Source organism: Cydia fagiglandana, chromosome 12 (genome assembly GCF_963556715.1).
Source record: "Cydia fagiglandana chromosome 12, ilCydFagi1.1, whole genome shotgun sequence".
NCBI lineage: Eukaryota > Metazoa > Arthropoda > Insecta > Lepidoptera > Tortricidae > Cydia > Cydia fagiglandana.
In genome coordinates, this window is record NC_085943.1 from 2,169,803 (window position 1) to 2,180,070 (window position 10,268).

The 10,268-nt window shown below is 41.8% G+C and overlaps 1 protein-coding gene across 1 annotated transcript in view; it reads right to left on the reverse strand.

The window, feature by feature from the left end:
- The window catches only part of LOC134669432 (nuclear cap-binding protein subunit 1), a 41,334-nt gene that overhangs the window by 12,753 nt on the left and 18,313 nt on the right, over positions 1–10,268 (reverse strand). The gene's annotated exons all lie outside the window — the stretch shown is intronic.

A 10,268-nucleotide genomic window follows, 5' to 3' on the forward strand; every position in this document is an offset into this window, starting at 1 on the left:
GGGTTCAGGAAAACTATAGTTAAAGCGACCGGCTGTAGTTAGGTACAAAATTCCTACTCTCTTCAACAGTGCTCTCCAAGCCGCTCTATCTTGGGCCCGGTGTATGCTAGCCTGTAATGTGGCTTTTACTCGTATCTCTGACGTTATTCTGTCCGTTATTTTTGCATGGCCATACGACGTGGCCATGCAAAAATAAAATAACCCATAGCTGTTCCGATCGGCATGTATACATCGACCTTAAGATTGCTATAACCATCTATATGTCAACATGTCGAATATATAAATCTTTAAGTCATCGGCTGAAGGTAGATTTTTGGTTGGCATATGGAAGCTGTCTATTGGCTTCCTCAGTTATCCTAACGCTTTACAGGAAGACATCTGATGTAAGATGCATCAAGTAGCTGATCACCATAATTATATGTTTACAATTTTCAACACCAAACGATGTTCTTGTCCATCCTACGGTACGATGAATAGGTTAGTTAGACGGACAGCTAGAACATGCAGTTGTATCTGCTTAGCACTGAACTCCCGCAGCTCGGCCTTCGGCCTCGCGTGCTTGGGCGAACCTGTGGGACGCTCCAGGCCTTCGGCCCTACGCGGAGCTGAGCCTTCGGCTTTCGTTGGGTTTCGAATCATCGCAATGAACTTTCCGCAATATTTGTTAGAGGCACGGCCATGTATACCATGAGTAAAATTAAGATTCCGAGGCCTATTATCGGTCAAAAAACTTCATTCACAAATAATTATTATTGTTTCTCCTTTTTGGACTTCACGGGCCTATAAATCCCGGTCTTTTGATAGGCTTGCGTGGGGATATAGATCCAACACGTAGAGGCCCTTTGGAGAGTTTTAATGTAATGTAGAACGCCTGCTGGAACCCGTTCACAGGCGCAACAATAGACACCCGTGAACCGGTCGCAGCAAGCATTGGGACTATTGTAGAAGAAGTGAACAGTATACCGGTTTATGGATTGATGTTTGGGTGGACAATGAGACTGGGCTATTGTAAAAGAGGTCCGGACACCTGCCATAACAATGTAAACACCGTCATCGAGACAGGCGGTGACTCGCCGCTTACTAGATGGGCCCCTGAAACTGCCGTCGTAAAGACGACCAGGAGCAACATCGGTATGAGCGCCTCAGGGGTGTCGAGAGGTGTGCGCCGCTTTCTACTCAGTGGCTGTTAACAGCCACTGTGCCAACTCGCGTCTTATGCATCTTTCACTTCCACCCCTGGAGCATATAGCTCTAACGACTCCTCTCTGGACGGCCAATTAAGGCAAGCCAGAGCTGAGAGTCCTGCGGGTCTCCTTGGGGTCCACTCCGACCGACGAAGACACGCCGGAGACGGAGACCCTGACCGACTCTCGGGAGTACTCGGGTCCGTGGGGTCGTTACTCCCCAACAGCTCGCCACAAGCTGCCCTGCGGGCTAATTATTATTATTATTGTATCTCCTTTTTTGGAATCACGGGCCTGTAAATCCCGGTCTTTTGATAGGCTTGCGTGGGGATATAGATCCAACACGTAGAGGCCCTTTGGAGAGCTTTAATGTCATGTAGAACGCCTGCTGGAACCCGTTCACAGGTGCAACAATAGACACCCGTGAACCGGTCTCAGCAGGCATTGGGACTATTGTAGAAAAAGAGAACAGTATACCGGTCTATGGATTGAAGTTTAGGTGGACTATGAGACTGGGCTATTGTAAAGAGGTCCGGACACCTGCCATAACAATGTTAACACCGTCATCGAGGCAGGCGGTGACTTGCCGCTGACTAGATGGGCCCCTGAAACTGCCGTCGTAAAGACGACCAGGAGCAACATCGGTGTGAGCGGCTCAGGGGTGTCGAGAGGTGTGCGCCGCTTTCTACCCAGTGGCTGTTACCAGCCACTGTGCCAACTCGCGTCTTATGCATCTTTCACTTCCACCCCTGGAGCATATAGCTCTAACGACTCCTCTCTGGACGGCCAATGAAGGCAAGCCAGAGCTGAGAGTCCTGCGGGTCCCCTTGGGGTTCCACTCCGACCGACGAAGACACGCCGGAGACGGAGACCCTGACCGACTCTCGGGAGCACTCGGGTCCGTGGGGTCGTTACTCCCCAACAGCTCGCAACAAGCTGCCCTGCGGGCTTATTATTATTATTATTTTGTGTCTCCTTTTGGATTTCACGGGCCTATAAATCCCGGTCTTTTGATAGGCTTGCGTGGGGATATAGATCCAACACGTAGAGGCCCCTTGGAGAGTTTTAATGTCATGTAGAACGCCTGCTGGAACCCGTTCACAGGCGCAACAATAGACACCCATGAACCGGTCGCAGCAGGCATTGGGACTATTGTAGAAAAAGTGAACAGTATTCCGGTCTATGGATTGATGTTTGGGTGGACAATGAGACTGGGCTATTGTAAAAGAGGTCCGGACACCTGCCATAACAATGTTAACACCGTCATCGAGGCAGGCGGTGACTCGACGCTGACTAGATGGGCCCCTGAAACTGCCGTCGCGAAGACGACCAGGAGCAACATCGGTGTGAGCGGCTCAGGGGTGTCGAGAGGTGTGCGCCGCTTTCTACCCAGTGACTGTTAACAGCCACTGTGCCAACTCGCGTCTTATGCATCTTTCACTTCCACCCCTGGAGCATATAGCTCTAGCGACTCCTCTCTGGACGGCCAATGAAGGCAAGCCAGAGCTGAGAGTCCTGCGGGTCCCCTTGGGGTCCACTCCGACCGACGAAGACACGCCGGAGACGGAGACCCTGACCGACTCTCGGGAGCACTCGGGTCCGTGGGGTCGTTACTCCCCAACAGCTCGCCACAAGCTGCCCTGCGGGCTTATTATTATTATTATTGTGTAAGCAGGCAGGCAGTTGTGACAACTGATATTGGCTGTATCCAGTAATCATTAATAGTTATCGTTGACAAGTAGATGTATTGATGTGTCTGTCTAATTTATTTTTAAATTGGTTCACATTTTTTGCTGAAACCACATCTTCGGGGAGTTTGTTCCAAGCCCTCACTACTCGGTTGCTCAGAAAGTGTTTGTATACAATTAGAACATATTGTTCTCCGTATAACTTGTGATACGCAAATTATTAAAGATTCCTCGCTAATAACGATTTATAATCACATTGCATGCGTATTGCCAACTAGATCGATCATAAGTATTACGAAGTGTCGATTTATAGCTATAATTTACAACCCATTAATTGTAATTTGTAAGCAAATATACTTTTACATAGCAATCAATTTCATACGCTTCTCTTTTATACAAAGGATTAAAAAGTATCCGCGCGCTGGGTCAACTGAGCCCATCCAAGACACATCCTGAATGTTTTTTTTTTGTGTTGATTTTATTTTAAAATGGCAAATATTATCTAGTAATACTAGAAGTACTTTTTTAGCAATAGTAAAGCAAGATGCCTTGGTAAGCGTTGCGGTAGTGTTGTCAAAGTATGATATGCTTTTATTGTTATTTGCCATTTTCAAAACCCCGTTAATTATGCACCTTAAGGTGCACCAATATATTGGTCCAATGTCATTTCGACTCACTCTTTCATTAACCAAAATGTGAGACAAAATACACATTAGAAAAAGAAAATGGATAGGTGGAATACTACTCTTACCCAATACCCATTCATAACAAGAAAAAGAACATTCAACGGAAAGTCGGTAAAAAATCGACCTGCACGAATTTTACCAGTGCAGTTAATTTGTGAGTTAATACAAGTTTATATAAGGCACATAAAAAGGTATTTCGCCAAGTATTAATTATACATACATACACATAAAAAGTTTAATTGTCAAATGTTGCGTTAAAACACAGCGTTGTAAAAACACTACCTATACCTACTCGTAGTACCTAGTAGTTGTTTTTTTTCTTTTTCTGTGAGTGCACGCTTTTGTTGTTTTTTTTTTTGACAGCGAGAGTGTGTTTAATGAGTGGACGGCTAGAATGACTTCATATTACAACACAATCATCTCCTAAATAGCAAATTAAAAACCGGCCAAGGGCGAGTGGGACTCGCGAATGACGTTTGTTGTATGGGAGCCCCTTTACATATTTATTTTATTTTATTTTTAGTATTTCTTGTTATAGCGGCAACAGAAATAAGTCAGTGAAAATTTCAACTGTCTAGCTATCACGGTTCATGAGTTACATCCTGGTGAAAGACAGAAGGACAGACGTACAGCGGAGTCTTAGTAATTTGGCTACGGCACCCTTAAAAAGCACACCAGAAAAGTCTTAATTACAGTCGCGAATCTTGTCAGTTTTTGTCCGCCCAGAAACGTCCACAAGACCTGACGGACAGTCGGAATAATATCGGAGCGGCCGAGATGTTCACAATATCTGAACACGCACTCTCACGCCTTGACAATAGAGGCGTGTTCGGATATTTGTGAGCGCCTTAGCCGCCCCGTATCTGATGGCGACTGGACATCGCAAGTTTGTTTTTCATTGGCTTTCCCTTGCAAATCGCATGTTTCTAATTAAGTGCGGTTACATAATGGGTGTAACACACGTAATGTAGTTTCCCGGATCGTCGGCGCGGTTGAATGTTTAAGGAATTTTGTTGTATAAAAAGTTTAATTGACAGTTTAAATGTTTGTAATGGCACACGAAAAAGCTGTATTGAATTTAGCGGTTCTAGCTATCGGGTTGGCTTCGAATCCTGGTTACAAAGATCATAGTTAATCAACTCAGTTTAACGATTTTTTGCGCTTAAAAAAAAGTCTCTTTTTTACCGTAAATCTTTAGTCAAATTCGCATTTAAAAACGTATTTCTCAAAGGTGTCCATTTTCCTATCAAATGATCTTTATGTATTTCCTAAAATAATATTAGGTATGTGTGATTAACGTCATTTCGCACCTGAACTAAGTCTACATCAAACATGGACATATATATTACTTCGTAAGGACGCGGCTAACGAGCACTAAAAAGGGGGCCGCTACATGGGTGTGATATTTGCATTTATCACACCCCGGCGCTCAGTCGTGTGGCGAATTGCGCAGTAGAAAGTTGTCACGCAGCATAACACAAAAATGCCTTATTGCGTTGTAAAAGGGTGCAAAAACCATTATAGGAAGTATAAGAAAAAAAATGGGATCTCATATCATCGGTAAGTAATTTCCAATTAGGTTTATTTATTGCTTAAAACCAATTTTAAACGATAATTTTATTTCATTCTCACGAGCAACTGATGTTCGCTCGTACGTCATAGCGCTAATGCATTAACCTTGTAAGGACGTCATTTCTCTTTGGAAGTTATTATGAAGTAGAAATGCATACTGCGTGATTTGTATAGGTAAATCTACTTAAATATGATTAGTTGATTACCTACCGGATATAATTACCGAAATTAAAGTACCTATTGTCTGTCTTACAGAGTTTGTTCCCGTTTCTTTTACATAATTATTAAAAACATTCGAAATAACAAGATCAAGTATTTGTTATTGTTTTATTCGTTGACTTAGGTACCTATTAGTATATTGATTCTTGTCAGGTATAAGTTTTTAATTAACTGTAGGTAAAACTCAAAAAAAATTAACAGGTGAGCGCTAGAAACAAAGCGCGCATTTTCAAACACCGATTAATTCACATCGCTGTATTTAATACTTTCCATTACCTACTTATATTTTTGCATCATATTTGTGGACAGGTGGCACGCTCTCGTTTCGGAGGCCAAGATTCTCTTTGGATCACTGAGCCAAAATAGTTAGTTTGTATTGCTGTTTCCTTCTTTTTTACTCTACCTGTTTTGCAAGCAAGAAACTAACAGAAATAGTTGTTCGCCGCATTTTACTCGCGAAAGCTCGGGAGGTACTTATCGAACTGTACTGCTGTAGCTAGTAGCTCGGCCAAATTGTCGACCTTGACAGAGCCGGCTTACACAGGGCGGCACACCGTACTGCGCGAATGTTTAAAATATTGCATTGCCGCCTGAGACGATAATGACATCACGAAATAACGTAGAAGAACGGAAACTTATAAGGATAAGTTCGCCCATTTTAATACAATAAATATGTTAACTAAAGCATTTATTACGAGAATCATAAGTAATACATAGGCAAAGGGTTAGGTTAAGACATATGTAGGTAGGGTAGAAAAGGGGTTTCAGTCGATGTGGGGAAGGGCGGCACCGTCGTCGAACCCAAGCCACCTGGCGGGGGACTTAAACCGGTGGCGTGTGCCTCGGATGCACATGGTGGTGGCACGTATAACGGCGTTACTGATCCTGCATCTCAGCCAGCCCAGTACAGTACTTAGAGATCGGTTCCAACATTGAGATATGGTTTCTGCCATATGTTTTATAACGGAGGACATTTGGGGTGCATAGACGCTGTCAACAGATGTTACAAGTGGTGTGAAAGTTGCATGTCGCATTTCACAGGCCGTGGAATATTTTCTCTGTTTTTCGTCTTCAGCTGATTTTAGTACAGATAATATGTCACGGGTCTTGAGAGGTAAGAAGGAGCGTCAGTGTCGACGACACGGATATCAAACAACGCCAACAAATACAACAAATAATTTTGATTAACCATAAACTTAATCGACGCTCTTCTGATATAAACCGCGAATAAACTTAACAAGCCTTGTACGCCCGTACAAAGTTATCGCGAGAGTCGAGCTCACGTAGTTGTACGCAGTGTGTAACAGATGGCGCTTTTTTGCTGACATGAAGATCGCAACGGGCAATTCGTATGCATGCGCTCATCCATAGTTTATATCTATGACATCAAACCTCTGATCCGAATAAACACCTATATTGAAAATATTTTATAGACCAGGTTCTAATTATTGATACTAAAATTACTACACCTTATGGATGTTCGCGATAAACTCAAATACTACTATAGTTCGTTTTTTTTAGCATTAGAAATAAGGTAAACAATCTTGATGTGTCTTTTAATTGAAAAACAGATTTTTCATTTCTCCTGTTCGGAAAGTTCACCTTTCATAGGCTGATAACCGGGTGGAAAATTGCATTTCCCACCCTAGGGTGGAAAGTAATTTATTTTTTTATTTTTACTTCGAGCAACGGCTAACAGCCATATTATTCAGTAAAAAGCTCTCATATTAGCTTCCGCATAACTGAAATTGGCGCCGTTTACATTTTCAAGTAATTCGAGTGACTTATAGTTATATGGTTTAACCTATGTATCTGTTAATAATTTGTTCTAAAGAAATATACTTACCAATAATAAACCTACATTTCTCGTGTTTGACTTTCCTCATAGTCGAAATGAAAAGTAGAGTGTTTAACTCGGGTAAAAGAAACCATCTCACCCTCGAACTATTGGCGCTCTCTCTTCGTTCGAGCGCCAAAATATCTCGGGTGAAATGGTTCACTTTCCACCCTTGGTTAACAATCTACTATTAAAATATCTATACGGCAAATATGTAACAATTATGAATCTAATACGATCATTTATATTCTTCTGCTTTCATGAGTAATAGTTATTGATTTTTAAAAAGCGTTATTCAATTAAAAGACATGTCAAGATCGCTTACCTTCTTCCAAGTTCTTTCTAATGCTAAAAAAAACGAACTATAAACGGACTTTCATACGGTTTTCACCTATCAATAGAGGGACTCTTGGGGAAGGTTTAGGTGTATAAATTGCTAAGGTTTACCCGTGCAAAGCCGGGGCGAGTCGCTAGTTTAAAATAAATTCGAGCATTTATGACAACTGCAATATGTGTACGGTGAGTAGACACATGACGTATTGTATCGTATTGAGGTCAACACGTCATGTGACATTTAAGGTGACATTTAATAAATAGAAAATATATTTAATAAAATAAACAATAATTCTAATTACATTTTCATAAAGGTCACCTAAATGCCACTCACGTAGGCCACTAGTATATAAGCACCAATTTACTCAATAAAGATGTTCAGTAATCAGCAGACGTTATTAGTATTATTTACTACCCTGCGACGCCCCACATTACATGGCGACCCTGCCAGTGGAACTGCTCAGCGGTCCTGGTGTCACCAGCTTCGGAATCGTCTGAGATACGCCAACCAACCCAGCCCAGCCCAGCCGAGCCCAGCCGAGACCAGCCCAGCATCAACCCGAGGTCAACCCGAGGTCATGGGCAGCCAGCCCGCTAAAACCTACCAAAAGGAGGAGGTCATCATAGCTCAGAGTGGCGCCGGCAACAACGCAGACTCAGCACAGAAAGAAGTAAGCGTGGTTACATACATCACAGCCACGGTAATGACATTGATGCTCATCGTGTTCATTTACGGGCTCTGGAAGAAGGTGCATAAATGCCTGACAAAGAAGATAGAACGACAAGCAGTGGCAGTAGCGATGCGTAGAACGAGCTCCGCCTGAACCACGTCAGCCAAGCAGCCAGCAGTGATGTCATCAAGCCAGCAGAGGAGAATGGAATACGGTACCAATTAATTTAATTTTTATTATTATTATTTTTCTAATTTAATTGTATATTTTACACTGTGTGTCTTGTAGTCTACTCTGGAGATAATGTGTCAAACGTACTTAGGATAAGCTATGACTAGGATTGTGCACTTATGCGAACAGTTAGTAAAATTACAAGAAGATATTAGGAAGTTAGGTCCTAGACGTAGGAAAGAAAAATTAGGACAGGATAAACTTGAGCAGGTACGCAAAATCTATGCACAATACGAAGAGTATGTTCAAGAAATTAGTGATAAAGTAGAGAATTCGGAAATATCTTTAGAAGACAGCACATTAATAGAATCATACTACGAAAAAATTGAGGAAATATACGATAAAATATTAGCATCTTACGAGGATCAATCTCAAGAAAATTCAAAAATGGCTTCTAGGGATAATTTTGAACTCAAGGCCGCAGTGGCTTTGTTGCCAACTATGAATGGCACAGAAGACGTCACTAATCAGTTGATTGACGCAATTGAATTATATTCCACAATGATTAAAGAAACTGATATAAAGCTATTAATAAATTTTGTGCTTAAAACTAGATTAACGCAAAGTGCCAAACTTAGGTTAGAAAACACATGAAGCTGTAAAAGACTTGGTGGACGACATGAAAACACATCTTCTCACCAAAAAGTCAGCTACCGCCATTCAGAGTAAATTAATGACAGTTAGACAGGGACATAGGACCATTGAAAAATTCGGTCAGGAGCTAGAAGAGCTATTTGTAAAACTGACGGTCACGCAGGCGGGTAATAATACGGAGGCGTATAAGGTTCTAAAGCCGCTAAATGAGAAAACAGCAATACAGAAGTTTGCTGAAGGCTTGCGTAACGAAAAATTAAGTACCATATTAACTGCCCGGGGGTTTGACTCACTCAAAGACGCGATACAAAGTGCCAAAGATGCAGAAGTATCAATGGCCTCGTCGTCGTCACCTCGCTCTGAGCAAATGCTGCATATGCGCAATAAAGGGTTCCCCTACAGGAAACCTTTTAAGACTTACAGCAAGCCGAGGGAGCGACATTACCAACCACAGCGTCAATACGGCAGTGCTGCTAGGAGTGGTATAACTCCTCAGCAGAGTAAACCCCGAGGTACAGGCAAACCAAGGTACCCAACTTCCAACCGAGGTCGGCGACAATATAGTCGCCCACGCGTAAACGTACTGGACCAAGACAACAGCGATAAGGGAAATAACGGACTGCGGTTTTTTCTCTAAGAACGCATACATTTTAACTTACAATCATTTAAATTCGGTGAAATTAGCAGTAAACGGAAAAATATATACATGGTTAGTGGATACAGGGGCTTCGCTTAGTGCAGTTAAAGAAGAAGTTGCTTTGGCAACAGGTAGAACCATTTACCCGAAAGTTACACGCATAAAGGGAATAGGTGGTAAGGTTATGTCATGTGGTAAAATCCGATTAAGTTTAAAAACTGACACAGAACAGGAATTCCAACATCGTTTCCATGTGTTCTCAAATTTGCCTTTAAATGTTGACGGAATCATTGGTCAGGACTTTTTAGTCAAATATAAATGTCTTATAGATTACGAAAAACAAATTATTACCATAAATCACTTACATAACATACCTTTAAATTTAAACATGAACCATAATGACATTGTTAACTCAAACCAAGTAACACTCCCAGCAAGAAGTGAATCAATAGTAAAAATAGCAACAAATTACATGGGTGATTGTGTCATATTGGCAAGCGAGATTGGAGAAGGAATATTTGTAGCTAACACCGTGACTACAAATAACAATGGACAGATATTAGTAAAAGTGCTAAACACACGTAGTAATGATATAATCATAAAAAATTTCACACCA